A 16,147-nucleotide genomic window follows, 5' to 3' on the forward strand; every position below is an offset into this window, starting at 1 on the left:
CACAAGGTCCTACGGTGGTGTCCAAATTACCAGTTTCCTATTGCATCACCCAGTAGCTTTGAAACTGGTATCCCTAATAGCCATTACCTTAACATATACACCTTCATGATTCCCCCTAACATGACTACAATCACATGGAACGGCCAAACTTCATGGAAAATGAGGGGAGGTAAAAGCAAAGTAGCAGACTGAGGCAGTAACAAAGGCAGGAAGGAGACAAGGCCCTGGTTTTACTATTTGTACACACGAGTGATAACAGTGCGTGTTTTGTTTCAGAAATGTTTTGGTCACTGTGAAAAATTAGTTGTTTGATCGTTGAACAGTTCATGATGAAGTAGATGTAGCGCATCCAAAGGCCTTGTAGGCACAAGCTAAAAACACTACTGTTTAGCCATGTGAAAAAATTGTGAGGGTGAATGTAGCGAGTGTACAGAGGCCCTCCCAACCTTCCTTTGATGTGATGGTGGTCATTCTGCTTGACTGTTTGACTCAGCTGTGAGTCTTGTTCTCCCATTTGCCACCAGCCTACAGGCCAATGACAATTTTGTACTAGTCCAACATTGCTGCCCAGGACCCTCTTGTGGCTGTGCTCCTGTCAGAATGTATCCATATTAGGCATACATAAGGAAGGTCCACATATCCCCAGTAAAATGAAGCACTTGTGCATGAAGGAATAGAAGCCATGCACAAGCATCTTTTGTTTTACTGTGCATGCGAGGGCCTTAAAGTAAACCTGTAACAAAAAGTTCCCCTGGGGGGTACTCACCTATCGAGGCTTCCCCCGTCCTCCTGTGTCCAACGGTGGTCTCGCTCTAGCCCTCCGAACAGCGGGGATGTAAATATTCACTTTCCCGGCTCCAGCACAGGCGCAGTATCGGGTCTGCGCTCTGAGACAGGCGGAAATACCCGATCGCTGACGGCCCACTCTACTGCGCAGGCGCAAGTCTCCTGCGCTGACGTAGTAGAGCAGACATGACGGAGATCGGCTATTTTCACCTATCTCTGTGCTGAGAGCCGAAACAGCGCCACCCGCTGGAGCCAGGGAAGGTAAATATAGCAAGCCTTGTCGAGCGTGAATTGCAGGAGACTTCGGGGGAGCCAGCACTGGATTAACTGCAGCTACCGTGGAGGGGGAAGCCTCTTTGGGACCCTGAGGCTTCCCCCTACCGAGGAGAGTACCCCCCAAGTGGACTTTTTTTTTTGTTACAGAATCTCTTTCAAGTGGACCTGAACTCCGAACTTCCTCTCTGCTCTAAAAGATAAGCAACAGCATAATAACCATTAAAGAAAAACATTTCTTTGTTGCAGCTGATACAAATCCTGCAATAAATCTGCAGTGTCTACTTCCTGCTTTCATAGAAGACATAGGGTTAATATCCTGTTTTTATAAATTAACTGCTCTGCTGAGGCAGCCAGCTGACAGATCAAATTCCAGTTGTGATTAGGCACAAATAAGGGAGAATTAGACAGGTTAAACTTTCTAAATTCATACAGCGTGCATTTCTCCATTTTCCTTCTGTCCTGTGCAAGAAGTTCAGGTCCATATTAAGCGTGCATGACTAGTGCAGATGCACTCATACACAGTGTGAGTGAGGCCATAAGCAACATATTCATCAAGGTCTTGCAGCACATTTTTTAGAGGGACCCAGTACAGTATAAGAGGATCTGAACTAAATGGCTTCCCACTACTGAGGTAAGATTTTTTTTTTTTAAACTTTGCTTCGGGTACACTTTAGGTCCCCTTAGGTCTAAGTGTGCCTGTAGCAAAAGAAGTGCCCCACATGAGTTCTTCCCCAAGTTGAGAAAAGCCTCTGTATAATCCAGAGGCCTCCCTGGCCCCCCTCACTGTTCCAGCACTAAGGACCCCCCCCCCCCCCCCAAAGCCTATCAACAAGAGCTTGTTGATGGCGCGTGACTGCACTGTGCAGGAACAGACGACTTGCGCCTGTGCACTAGCATGGAGTCCAATGGCCTCTGCTTTTTCCGGCAAGCCTGAGCAGTGGCTCCTTGCTACTGCACAGACTCGAGCCGCCTTGCACAGTGCCACCGCACTATTTGCGTACAGGGACATGGTCGCAAACTTCTCAGCGTTCATATGTTGGACTGGATGTGTGGAGGAGGCTGTTCCCTTTACCAAGGTCACTATTTACATTTTACACATGTGGTTCTCACAGGTTTGCTTTAGTAAAATTGGCTACCTGATTTTTTTTTTATTTTTTTTTTAAATTAATCCTGTTTTGCATCAACAGTGGTTTAGACAAGTGTGAACAAGGACTTTATGAAACCTGGGTCCCTGTTGGCATTCCTTTTAGTTCTTGTTCAAGCGATATCCAGCAATAGTCATTCACATAGCAAGTGAGTAGAGAAAACAAAATCTGAGGTTAGTGGTTTTCAAATGTTGCCATTGTGAGGCTGCGAATTTCCCTTTGAATGTAGAGGTGCTTTTTATACACCTTGCCACTAACATTTCCCATCTTCCGGCCTCCTTAATTGGAAAGATGCACACCCACCCTCAAGAGGCCAGGAAGACATTTCAATATTTGTGAAGAATAAAACAAAACAAAAACAAAATGCTGCAATCGCAATCAGGTTTTATCTGTTGCATGCAATAGAGGATAAGACTTAACATTAGTAAAAACAAAAATGGAGGAAAAGCAACCAGGAAGAATTAATGAGCTGTTAGAAGGGAACAGATTCTACACCTACGATCAACTAGTCTAGTTTAGGGAACTCAGCAGGAACCCTCTTAGGGAGTCACAGCACCCTCTACAGCACGAAGAGTTGTGATTGGCCAAATGCATGGGCGTAGTTTACTACAACCTATTGTGAACCTAGCAATTAGAGAGGCTGCCGTCCACCCAATCACGCTTGCAGAATTTTCCTTTGAGGTTTCCTGCGGAGTCCCTGCTTGACTAGCGCTGTCAACTGCTCTGCTTTTGAAGCACTTTTCTTTTTAATGACCTTGATTAGTCCAAAAGGAACCCAACATTGGCTCTAAATAACTATTCAACTTGAATGTTTTGCTTTGTAAGACCCTAGAGCACACGGGTTTTTGAACCCAGCATTTAAATCAGTTAACATTCCGTTTAAAATCCATTTTTGTGCCAGGTTTAGTAGTTAAGGGGAAATAGAGCTTAAACTGGCAACAAGCTGATTAACCAACAATCCAGTGTCAAAAGCCCATGTACACTAGTCTTTAAGTAGAAAAAAACATCACGGCTACCCAGGTGTATGTGCAACTTCGGGCTTCATCAAAGTAAATACTGTACAAAGAAATCTGGAGCAAACGTGAAACAATTGCCAAGATAAATAAATCAGGTTTTAAGGTGCAAGTCTAGTTGAGGGGAACCAGTGGGAAACTTCATAGAGCAACTACCACTTCCTGTTCCCTGCAATCTGATCACATCCGTTCTTTTGTAAGAAATGGGGGAGCGGGAAGGAGACACTAAAGCTGAAAGTACACACACCAGGAACATTTGGGCGCCAGGGTTTGTGCAGGGTATCCCCTTCAGCTACCACCTCCATTCATGTACCTTTACTAAACCTATTCAGTTGGTGGTGTGGAAAGTGTTTCTTACAAACTAGTGGTTGTAACTAGATTGTTGCAAGCAGGAAGTGGCCAAGGGTATCTAGACTATCTGATGCTTCAAATTGTAATATATTTAATAATTTTGACTAGCTGCTCTGAACATGTACACCACTTGTATTTCAATTTTCAAACCTAGTATGGTTTAGGTGAGCAAGCAAGTCCATAGGGAACAGCTTTCCAATCATAGCAACATCTGCAACTTTAAAGCAGTCTAGTTGGCTGAATAGTGTTGGCGTATTAGATCTGCAACCTATCTGAAACTCTGCAGCTCAAAAAGGCACTGTCCAACCAATCACATTGGTGGAATTTACCTATGGACTTTCTCGCTGGATTACTTCAACCATACTAGTACCCAACTTTCTACACAGCAGTCTATAACTCCTCTTCATTCAACTCATGAGGCCTGTGTATTTCAAGGCAGCCCTGACTGCTAAGTAATACTGCATGATCTAAGCAGTACTACTACCTCCTGGTACTTGACTGCCTCCCCTCTTTTAAGAGGATCCAAGGCACCACTGTCAGCCAATGGCCTGCTCATTCCTGGCTAGACAGTGAGTAAGTGTTCCTACAACACCACCTAAGCAGTGACATAGCTAGATAGAAGGAACACTTAGGCATGGCTGAGTGTGTAACCGAGCGCCAGGTTGGCAGGGTTATGCTACCTGCAGGTAGTCCAGGCTTGTGCTGATGCCAGTCAGAGGTACTGGCTACAGTGCTGCGGGCAGACTGATCCCCTCCCAGTATAGAGCCACACACAGCCCGGCCAGCACCGAGCAGGATTAGCAGCACCCCTCCAGGCCCGGGCAGCAGGATTAGCATTAGTCAGCAGCACACAGGAAGAGACAGGGCTGCTGGCACTACCTGTGATCCGGCCAGCGGGCGAGGCGACCCCCCGGCTTCGTGTTCCGGCTCCGCTATTGCTTTCCCCTTGCACCGGAAGTCCGCTATAGGAAGTGTCCGCCGTCCTGTAGAAGAAATAAGGCGTTGCCCGGAATCAGTCCGACGAGTTTACCTTTCGAGGAGGCGTGACTAGTACACAGTGAGGCGACCAGCGCAGGAACGCCGGGATATGTAGTCCCCCCTCTTCTTCTGCAGACGGAAGCGTAGCAGCCTCAGACTATAATTCCCGGCAGGCTATGCGGGGCTGTTGCATGTCATAACAAACGTGCGGCTTGTCAAATCGGGAACGGAAGTTCTGGAGATAGAGCAGGTCTGCTGGCCAATGTGCGCTGGGGCTGTAGGCGGTCGCCATGTGATTGGTGGTTGGATGGCAACATGTGGGCTCTATGGGAGAAGCAGTAGGGAGACAGAGAGGCTGAGCCTACAGTCAGCTGGAGGGAGGAGGAGGTAGCGGCACAGCTTTAGAGGCAGCTGAGGTGTGTACTGCTGCACGGTGCATGGGATGCTGGCTAATGGCCTGGGGAGGGAGGGGGGTTCTGTACTGTGTGTATGGGGGACAGCGACCTGTCATCATTGTCTGCCATATATGTATGCTGCTTGCATCCTTCATTCTGGCTCTGATCTGCTGCTCTCCATGGTAGTCACATGCAGGGAGACAGCAGAGAACTGCTGCTGCTCCTATGGGAGGGAGCTGTACCATCTCCAGCATCTGTCTGCTGCACAGCATCCTTCCTTACACGTGCAGTGCCTTGCAAAGCGCTGACTGGGAGGACCAAAATAACAATTGCATCATATAAATAATCGGGACTGGACAAGTCCAATATAGGAAACAGCAGAGGTAGCTGGTAATATGCAAACTTGCAGGTTTAATCCACATAGCATGATGTACTTCTTTATGGAATGACAGTGTTCTCAAGTACCCCTTGACATATACTGAATATTGTTATTTATTTAGTATTTATGTAGTGCCAATATCTTCCACAGTGCTTTACAGACTATATATAGTATTACCACTAACTGTCCCTTTAGAGGAGCTCACAATCTAACCCTACCATACCCTACCATAGTCTTTTGTCTAGTCTAGTCTTGGGCCAATTTTAGGGGTAAGCCACTTAACTTATCTATGGGATGGATAGATCTATCTATATAAAATTTCACTCTGTAGACGTTTACAGATGTTTGTAATGTTTTCTTATGCTACCTCTGTTTATTTTAATTATTTCAAACTTTAATTGATTTACTGTTACAATTTCAAGTATCCTAAAACCCAACCTAAACTCTGCCTAGGTTGCACGTACTGTGTTTGTAATGTATACAGTATTGTATGACTATGCTGTTCTGTTACAACAATTACTGCTTCATCATCTAGAGTATGTCTGGGTATAGTTTATAAACCGTTTAGAATACATTCTGATTTTGGGGGTGGAATTTTTTCATCTTTGCTTAACGGCAAGTGAAATTGATCAGGGCCAAAGTGATTTGTCACGTGAGCGTAACCTTAGTCAACCTGTCTGGTACCAGTCATTAGTCTTCCAATTCTGGTTCAGCAAAATTCTGATACAGCCATGATTTATTACGTTTAGAGAGGGGAAAGAAAACTGCTTAGCTAAATTTAGCATCACATCTCGAAAATATGCCTTATGCTACACTTGGCACATCACATAGAGCTGTTTTTCCTGAATTGTTGTGTTGTTGTCTTCAAGAAAACCAAATAAAGTTTAATTTGGAAAAAAAGTTCTGCTGGCATTAACATTGAATTTTTCTGTTGTCAATGGAACTGGCATCTACAAATTGTAGGGTCGGAAACACGTCAACTTACATGCTGTCATGCGTTGCACTATTTTTCTACTGATGTTTCAATAATGCAAATTCAATTTTATCCTATGAAAGGAGTGCGGAAGTTTTGTACTTATTAAAATGTATTATTATACTTTTTAGTTTATATAGCACCAACATCTTCTGTTGCGCTGTACATAGTACAAAAGAACTAATGAGAAACAAATATACATAAGAAATACAAGACACTGTACGGTCATGACAATAGTAGAAATACAAATACATACATAATTAATGTGTAGTTGGTACATGTGCATATGTTAAATTAGAGAGAAACACTAGGAGGAGGTCCCTGCCCTTGCGAACTTACAATCTAGGGGAAAAAATGTAATTGCCTACCACAGATCTGGTGGAAAATAACACTTCTATAAGGGGGACAAGAGTGATGGAAAGCTAGACCATTTTTTTAATAAACAAAAAAAATAGAAATAAATATTGCAAATCACATTTTCCCTGGTATTAAGTGACCTGCAATATTCCTGTTTCCATATCTGTAAATGTAGCATTGCAACTAATAATCCGTGAATGAAGCCCAAAACTTTGAATAGTTGAATTTGACGTGTCTTTAATAGGATTGGTCATCTAGCTAGATGCGTTTGCTGCGTGTGAAAGATCATTCACAGCATGCCTTTTTGTTGTGCTTAGGTTGGTCAATAGTTATGGATTGCTTAAACTGTTTTTCATTAACACATATTGGATTTGTTTTTCATTCACTCATGTTTGTAGATTTATAAAAGTACAGCCACAGATGATGTGTCCGTCTCAGTGAAGGTAAACCGTGTGCACTGAGCTGAATTGTTATTGATTGTGTCAGTTGTGAAAGTTCACAAAAGCAGGCCTTCCAGTTACAGAATACTTGTTTTTCCAGACAAACTTTTATGCAATTTCATAGTAAACCCAATTGAGTGACTCGCAGAGGTTATTTCCTTAATGTAAAATGTAGTGAGTAGGAGTTAACTTTGCTTATCATGCAGTCCTGTAGAGAACATCCCATTTTTTTAAAAAAATGGTGTAATTAGGTGTTAGAATAAGTGCAGTCAAACTGTAATGCTCTTTGCAATCTATCTCTTTCAGTTATTCCCTCCATTATGTTAACTGTACTGGGGTTAGTCCTTTTTATGGTCAACGTGCTGCAATTGATTCCTGTTACATTACCTACAAGTCTTACCTGTGTGTACAGCACACCTGAAAAATGCTGGTGTTGCTCACTGCCACTGGTGCTTTTAGCAGGTGCTGACTGCTGTTGGACTAGTGCCTACTAGGATTTTCATTTTGGCTGACTGGTATTTTCCATTGAATCCAACAGGGATTTAAATCACTGGTCAGTGCCCCCTAAATCATAGTTCCCCAACCCTGTCCTCAAGGCCCACCAACAGTGCATGTTTTGCAGGAAACCACACACAATCACAGGTGGGGTAATTAGTGTCTCAGTAGAGCTGATTATTTACCTCTGTGGATTTCCACAAAATATGCACTGTTGGTGGGCCTTGAGGACAGGGTTGAGGAACACTGCCCTAAATGACTGCAAAACAATTAGTGGTACTTTACAGCTCTAGCAAAATACTGGGACAATGTAAACTCCATTGTCCATGGAGGTGTCATGGTAGATGTTAGCACACAGAGAGAATCTGATTATTGGTGATCTGCAGTATCACCAAGAATACAGATATATACCCGATTATTGGTGATCTGCAGAATCACCGATAATAAAGATATATTGCTAACCTCTGGGCACGACGGCAAAATTAACACAATAATGACAGTAAAATCACAGAAGTGTGAAAATATCCACCTCACGGTATTTCCTCAGAGGTGTGGTTACCTCTGAATGGGAACCCCGTGAGTGAGATCCTCTAACCAGGCCGAGTGAGGAATCTCGACCCCTAGCAGTAATCGTCTGCTTGGGGCAGTTGTCTCGGAGAGGCAAGCCTCAGAGATAACCCTCCAGTGGGAGACGATCCACTGAAGGGAGAAGGGTCAGACAGGCAAGGGTTCGGCAACAGAGATGACGGCAGCAGTACAGGAGCGGAAGACAGAAGAGTAATCGGTAAACGGGCAGAGGTTGGCAACAAGGATCAGATAGGCAAAGGTACAAGATCAGCAAGAGATAGAGTAGTCAGGGATAGCCAGAGTCAAACACAGATCAATATACAATAATATTCCTAAGCTAAGGTGTGAAATCCTTAGTATCAACACCAGGGCACTGCACTAAGGTCTGAGCGCTAACACAACAGTGTATTCACGACAGCAGACAGTGAGCAATTGAACACTGTGGGCTTAAATGCTGAAGCCCAGTTCCACCAGCCCGCCCAGGGGGCTGGAGCAAAGGTTAGCAAGTGATTGGCTGACTTAGGTCAGCTGATCGTCGGATCAACTGACCTGCCTCCTTAGGGAATAAAGCTCCTGCCGCCTCGCGCGCGTGCGCAGGACCCTCTGCCTCTGACTCCTTGAGAGGCCAGGTCCCTGATCCATGCACGCCCGCACATGGAAGCCCGCTGGCTGAGCAGCGGGACCCACCGCCATCCTGTCAGCCGCGGCGGCGCCTGCCCTGCTCTGCGCCGGCGGCTCCGTGTGAGTTACGGGAACCGCCGGCTGGGACGCGGAGGCCGCCGCCACGCTGCCCTGCGCGGCGGCGACTCCGCTGTTGCTCACAGGAGGCAGTTCACACAACAACCTTGGCACAGACTTGGCTTCAAATTTTCACAGGCACTTTGGTGTTAGCCATATTATACCATGGAAAAAAGAACACATATGTAAGTATAAGCTAGTAGAAGACGACAAAAAACACAGGGACACCAGGAGCCCGATATCGTGTATTATCGTCAATCAGGATGGTCAATATATAGACGAAAGGTATTATACTCACAAGTGTGGGTTGCCTGAGTAGAACAACCACCTTTAATGCATGTGGAGAAGGACCGTCTCCACTCGGCCTTTATTGGTCGCTGCTCCTGGAAAAAAACGTCCTACGAGAATGTAGCGGCGTTGCCCCTGGCAGGAATGCTAGGGTCACAGTTAGTAGAGTACAGTGGAAGGAGGCCCCCATAGAACGTATGTGAATCCACTATTAGTAGCTAATATATATGAAAATCTAATCAGGTAAGTAGAGAATACCCTTACCTGTAATAAAGGTAGAAGACCACTGGCTGTGATAGATAGTCCGGGCGCCCGGACTATCTATCACAGCTATTAAGCACTTTACATGACCTGAGGAAGCGACTTTGTCGTGAAACACGTTGTTAAGGTGCTAATCTCATTTAATAAATAATTACAATTTTATACCAGTGGTCTTCTACCTTTATTACAGGTAAGGGTATTCTCTACTTACCTGATTAGATTTTCATATATATTCTCTACATATGTAAGTAGATAAATACTTTATCTACTTACATAACACACATACTGTATTGTACTGTCCACGTTTTAATTTCAGTGAATTTGATATAGTAAATGAAGAGAGTACTGTGTCTGGTGGGAACCATGTCTTTTGCCCATAGTTTGAGGCTAAATACTGATGTAATTTCTTCCCTTAACTTTTTTTTTTCTCCTCCAATCACTGAGTTACCTCAGCCTTGCTTGTAAACACAACTGAGCAGAGGATCATGTTTCAGCTAGGCAGGGAAATAAAGGGAAGAGGAGGAATATATTATAGATAAAAAGAATCCCCAGCATGCAACTGAATGGCAATGGCTATTAAAAGGCCAGTGCTTCTAAGGTATGTGATAACTCCAAACCATAACAGCAGAAAAAGGTTTGAACGTTTTGAATGCAGGATTAGCATCTTTATAGATGCTAATCACTTAATACACTCAGACCAGTTGCTGTTGAAACTTGATTTTTATGGTGACAATCCCGCTTTAAGAACTTGATTTTCAAAGAAATCAAAAGAAAAAGCGTACAAGTGCCAGTCAATGCATTGCCAGCATCAGTCAGAGCCTTAAAGCGGACCCAAACCAAACTATTTTTTAATTCAAACTATTTCGTTGCACCACTCTGACACATACAAAGATAAATAAACACTTCTTCAAGCCTATGAGCAATTCAGTGCATGCTTTTCACCCTTCTCTTTTCATAATTAGGGTTATACAGGTGGCAGCCATTAGCAATTTCTCCATTGCTGGACACCACCTACAACACCAGTTTGCCGGATTCGTCCCGGCAATATGAAAGGAAGGGAGGGTTTCCTCAAAAAAAAGTAAAATATTTTATATTTGTCATCATGCAGCTGAAAAAAAGGCTGCTATCTATTATTATAATTTAGAAAATAGATTTTATTTCTGAAATCTTGTATTTTTAATTTGGGTCCACTGTAAAGGAGAACTCGAGCGCTAAATAGAAATATCCCCTAGTTACATCACTTAGTTGCAAATAATTTTAAAATCCTAAATAGCTAGCTTTCATAGCTAGCAGTGGTTGAATAGGGTTTGAATCTTGGCTCTTCCTGTACTGTAAGCCAGAGACCTTGGGCAAGGCACCTTAACACTGCTATTGCCCATAGAGCACATCCTTGTGCAGTGTTCTCCCCAGAATTTTTTTCCAGCCGGGTGGCATAAAAAAGTAGCCGGGTGGGGGGAGATGAAAAAATGCAGGGCCGTTGCTTCTCTGCACATTTCTGCTTACAGCAGAGGTGGAGTTGAGCCGATGACAGCCGGGTGCTCACCAAAACTAGCCGGGAGGAGCACCCGGCTAAAAGAGCCTGGGGAGAACACTGCTTGTGGCTGCAGCACTGGTGCTTAAAGTACGACAGGAGAAAGCAAAATGTAAATGTTCATTAATGTGCTTTAAAACAGATTCCCAGGCATAATAATAATAGTTTTTATGTCTTGTTATAAATGCCAATGAACTACATGCATACACCTCTAACCCTATGGCCTAACAGTCAGATAACAAAGGTTTGGTTACCCCTCTCAGCTAGCATAATAATTTACTCTGTCAAAAATCAAAGATAACAGTGGTATGTCATTCAATTCCTAGGAACATCTGTGTACCCTGGTGCTTTCCAAACAACGATTTTTAGTGAAGCAATATTTAGTTGTATGAGATTAAATAAAACTTAAAAAACTGGCTGTGCAAAGAAATGTGGGTACCCTTTAATTTTGCTGATTAAAATGTGTGTAACTGCTCAATAATGATTATTTAGTACACCAAATTGTTAAAAGGAACCAGAGATGACTGCAATAAAGAAAAAAAAATTATACATACCTGGTCTTCCTCGAACCCCATCCGCACGGATCACTCCCATGCCACCGTCCTCCGCTGCCTGCAGCTACGAGCACCAGGTCCCTTCACTGACGTCATCGGGGCCAGCCTACTCACGACAAGTGCGCCCTCTACGTATCTTTCCAGCGGCTGTTGGATAGAAACGCAAACAGCGCACTTCTCTTACTCTAGACTGGCTCCGACTGAGGGCAGTGCGGGGACCTGGTTCTCGTAGCTGCGGGCAGTGGAGGATGGCGGCGTGGGAGCGATCCAGGCGCATGGGGCTGGAGGAAGTCCCAGATAGTAATACTAATAATAATAATAATAATATTACTATTTATTATTTTTTTGTATCTCTGGTTCACTTTAGGAGAAAGGGCATGTAAGGTGACCAATTGGAAGATGTGGTTCTCTTTGACCCTTCTGTGAAGGGTGACAGGATGGGATCCTCAAAGCAACTCTCCAAAAATCTAAAAAAACGATTGTTTGATTATCATGGTATAGTGGGGAAGGCTACAAAAAGCTATCTCATAGGTTTAAATTGTCAGTTTCAACTGTAAGGAATGTTAAAATGAAATGGAAGGCCACTGGCACAGTTGCTGTTAAAGTATACCTTAGAGCAACAAAAAATGGGGGAAACGGGCATGTGTATTTTGCTCTCCTCATCCTCAACTCCTACATAGTTGTGACATAGTGCACCTGCGCGGAGTGCTCCCGGACCCACAAGCAAGGATGAACGTCGCTGAGCAGCAGGGCTGTGGAGTCGGAGTCGAGGAGTCGGAGCAGTTTTGGGCACCAAGAGTCGAGTTGGAGTTGTTGATTTCATAAACTGAGGAGTCGGAGTCTGGTGATTTTGTACAAAATCCAAAGACCTGTTAAGTATTAGACTAAGGAGTCAGAGTCATTTTGGGTCGTGGTTTCATAAACTGAGGAGACGGAAGATTTTTATTTTACTGACTCCACAGCCCTGCTGAGCAGAGCCTGCAAAGTCAGCCACAACCACCCTGACCAGTAAGTGAATGCAGGGGATGGGTATGCGACAAAGGAGAGGTCAGAGGGCCCCCACTAGGGGCGCCCCCTCCCCCCCCCCCCCAGCATTGCATTAGCAAGAGTTGTTTTTTTTTTTTTTTTTTCCAACTCACTAGCAGTTACAAAAGGCTGCTAGTGGGTTTCAGCCCTCAGACAAGCCAGATTCATTTGGAACAAAGTGCTTTAGACTCTTTAGGTTGATGATATGAAAATGTAGTTATATGGTCATAACATAAAGTGCTTTGCATGGTTGAAGAAGAAAAAGAAAAACACCTGCTACTACTGGCAGTTTTAGAGGAGGTTGCTGGTTGGCTAGTTTAGGGCCCAAGGCCCTTACTAAAGTCAAGGGTCTGATACAACCCAATATGAACACATTTTGTTGGAGAATATTCAAGCATCAGTCACAAAGTTGAAGTTACACTGGGGGATGGATATTCCAACAAGACAATTACCCAATGTATATTAGCAAATAGGTATTTATTGGTTTTGTATCTCTATTTATACCCATTTTCTCTCTATTACATTTTTTTGCTCCATGTTTGCACACATCTGTAATAACATCTTATGGACGTTTTTAATACTGTATAGTCTTACCTATTTATTCATATTATTGTGTAAGACTTGTCTGGAGTTTGTTGTTGCCAGTTGTTATGCATTCTATTCATGTAAATCCACCCCATGTTTTCTGACAGAATCTGTCTCTGCCCCTTTGTGGGCTTGACAGTGGGTGGCACCTCTGCCTATATACCGTATGTGTTTTTAGTGTTATTGACCAGCTATGACTAAGGATTAGAATGTCCAAAACATGTCAGTTATGTGATGTATGTGGATTTTTGATGCATCCAGCAATAAAGTTGTTTTGGCGGACCATCCCTTCTATTTTATCCCTATAATCCAAATGGGGAGTCGGGGAGTCAGGGAGTTCCTGACTTGTGAACGTTGGCCAATACGAACCTCCCACCTGCTGCAATGTCAGGGACTTGCTGTACCGTGCCCATGCAGAGGAGGACACAAAGGGCATAAAGGAAGACACAAAGATGACAGAGGTCTGACACAGGGAGACACTAGGTACAAGGGGGCATGAGATACAAAGGGGAAGTAATCCACAAGATGCCCCTTTACCATTGTTGCACAATGTTTAGTATAATATATATATATATCCTGTCCTCAAGGCTCACCAACAGTACATGTTTTGCAGAAAACCACAAACATGCACAGGTGAGGTAATTAGTGCCTCAGCAGAGCTGATTAACTTCCTCTGTAGATTTCCACAAAGCATGAACTGTTAGGGCTGGAACCCACAAGAGCGTTTTTTTGAGCATTTTGGCAGCGCTGCGATACGCTAGGGTTTTGCCAAAACGCTCAGCTGATGTTAATGGATGGGGCAACTTCCACAGGAGCGTTTGCGTTTCCCAGAAACGCAAACGCAGGACCTGCAGCATTTTGGGAGCGTTAGCGCTTCAATGTTCAATGTAAAGTATTGAAACGCTAGCAGAAACGCTCAGCAAAACCTAAACTGAGCGGTTTTGCTAGCGTTTTGCGGTTCAGCACACTGTAACAAAATGAAAAATAATTCACAGGACCAATCAGGATCAAAACGCTACGCACCCGCTGGGCAAAAAAATACAATGTTGCAAAACACGACCAAAAACGCGCATGAATCCGCTTGCAAACCGCTCAGACAAAACGCTAGCGGTTGCGTTTTGCGTTTGCTGATTTCAGTGGGTTCCAGGCCTGAGTGGGCCTTGAGGACAGGGTTGGCGAACACTGCTCTAAACCTAGGTGCGTCTTATGGTCGAGCGTTTTATCGTCCGAAAATACCCAAAACACAGTTCAAAATCTACAAAGGCATCAATGCAGAGGGAGAAGTACAAAGTTCTAGAATGGTCATCACAGTGTCCTGACTTGAATATCTTCAAAAATCTATGGGATTATTTAAAGCAAGCTATCTATACTAGTCAGCCATCAAATTTAACTGAACTGGAGATATTTTTTATTGAACCCTCTATTAAAGTAACCATACCATACTTTTTGTTTTTTTTTTTTTCTTCTTTATACGTTTTCATAAAAAAAAAAAAAATAAAAAGGCTTATTTTTTTGCTTGAATCCTGTATTGCCACTTTTTAACGAGAACTGGAAAAAGTAGTGACAATATGGTTTAAAGAAAAAAAACTGCTGTTTCAGCTTACAGGCTATTTTAGACCTGAAAAATTGACTGCTAACTGAAATGGAAATTTAATAATCTTGAATTAGGAAATAACTTGCCTGACATGATGTCTCCTGCTTTTTATTTCTTTTTTTAAAAAAAAGTTCCAGTCAGCACTTTTTCTACTTTTTTTCTTTTTTTTTTTTTTTTTTTTTCTTTTTCTTGGGAGTTCCACTGTGGTTGTGTCCCTTGGGTTTTTAATGTTATCTAGTTCTTTAGATGATTTGAGCTAGATAATGTAATGATTATAAATGTCGGTCAGCTGCACTATTTGTATTTTGATGATAATTTAAGAACTTTATATGATTTATATCTGTGATTTTTATTTTTTTGTCTGTGCAGGTGGTTGTGTGTTTGCAGTGGTGTAGATTGTACCACTAATCCCATTCCCATTACGCAGAATGGGGCAGAGCTATCAAACGCAACATTGCTTCACACTGCAATGCACCATGCTAGTTGGAATGTCAGGCATTGCTTTTTATGCAGTGTCCAGTGTCATTACCTACAGTATGATTTTAATGCATTTACATGGCACTTGTGTTTTCCGCTGATTAATTCATGTCACTAGCTGTCCCTCAAGGGAGCTCAGCATCTAATGCCTATTATAGTTATAGTGCAATATCACTACGATCAGCAAAGGCAAATGTTAGGCCTCTTTTCCACCGACTGTTGATAGGCAGTAAAATGCCTCTCAAACTCTCACAACTGCTCACTGCTGCCTGGTAACTGCTTGCTGAGCACACAGTTCAGCAGTCCATGGAAAAGAGGCCTTAGTGAGTCATTTCACTTACGGTATCTTTTTTTTGTTTGTTTGTTTTTTGTTTTGTTTTTGTTTAGAGCAGCGTGTTGCCCTGCAAAGCAGATACACAATGTAGCAGATACACAATGTTAGCAAGACTTGGTGGTCGGCGCTGGGTGGCCAACAAATTCAACCTGAATTTTGTGAGCGCTCAACTGTGATCATTTTCAAATGAAAATACTAGTTGTCCAACTGTAATGATCATCAAATTCCCATAAACATTGTATCTGCATACTTGTGCTAGTTGAAAGATATAGAAAATATTATAAACACCATGTCATTACTACAGGTAGGAAATCTGCATTTTCTATTAGAGCTCATTCACACTAAGGCCTCTTTTCCACGGACAGTTGAACTGTGTGCTCAGCAAGCAGTTGCCAGGCAGCATTGAGCAGTTACCAGGCAGCAGTGAGCAGTTACCAGGCAGCAACAAGCAGTTGTGAGTTTGAAAGGCATTTAAATGCTTATCAACTGTCCGTGGAAAAGAGGCCTAAGAGCCCTTTTCCACATGCAACTGAACCTAGCGCTCAGTGATCAGTTACCAAGCAGGAGTGAGTGAGTAGTTACCAGGCAGCAGCAAGCAGTTGTG

General features: G+C 43.2%; 2 protein-coding genes across 2 annotated transcripts in view; one reads left to right on the forward strand and one right to left on the reverse strand.

Moving 5' to 3' along the window:
• PDCD10 (programmed cell death 10) overlaps nt 1-4,608 on the reverse strand; it is a 65,291-nt gene extending 60,683 nt beyond the window's left edge. The window contains exon 1 of the mRNA XM_068280958.1: nt 4,451-4,608. The gene's annotated coding sequence lies outside the window, so the exon portion shown is untranslated. The remainder of the gene's footprint in view (nt 1-4,450) is intronic.
• A 251-nt stretch (nt 4,609-4,859) lies between these two features.
• Nucleotides 4,860-16,147, forward strand: part of SERPINI1 (serpin family I member 1) — a 135,377-nt gene continuing 124,089 nt past the window's right edge. Inside the window, exon 1 of the mRNA XM_068279288.1 lies at nt 4,860-4,965. The gene's annotated coding sequence lies outside the window, so the exon portion shown is untranslated. The remainder of the gene's footprint in view (nt 4,966-16,147) is intronic.

This window comes from Hyperolius riggenbachi, chromosome 4 (assembly GCF_040937935.1).
Source record: "Hyperolius riggenbachi isolate aHypRig1 chromosome 4, aHypRig1.pri, whole genome shotgun sequence".
In the NCBI taxonomy this organism is placed as follows: domain Eukaryota; kingdom Metazoa; phylum Chordata; class Amphibia; order Anura; family Hyperoliidae; genus Hyperolius; species Hyperolius riggenbachi.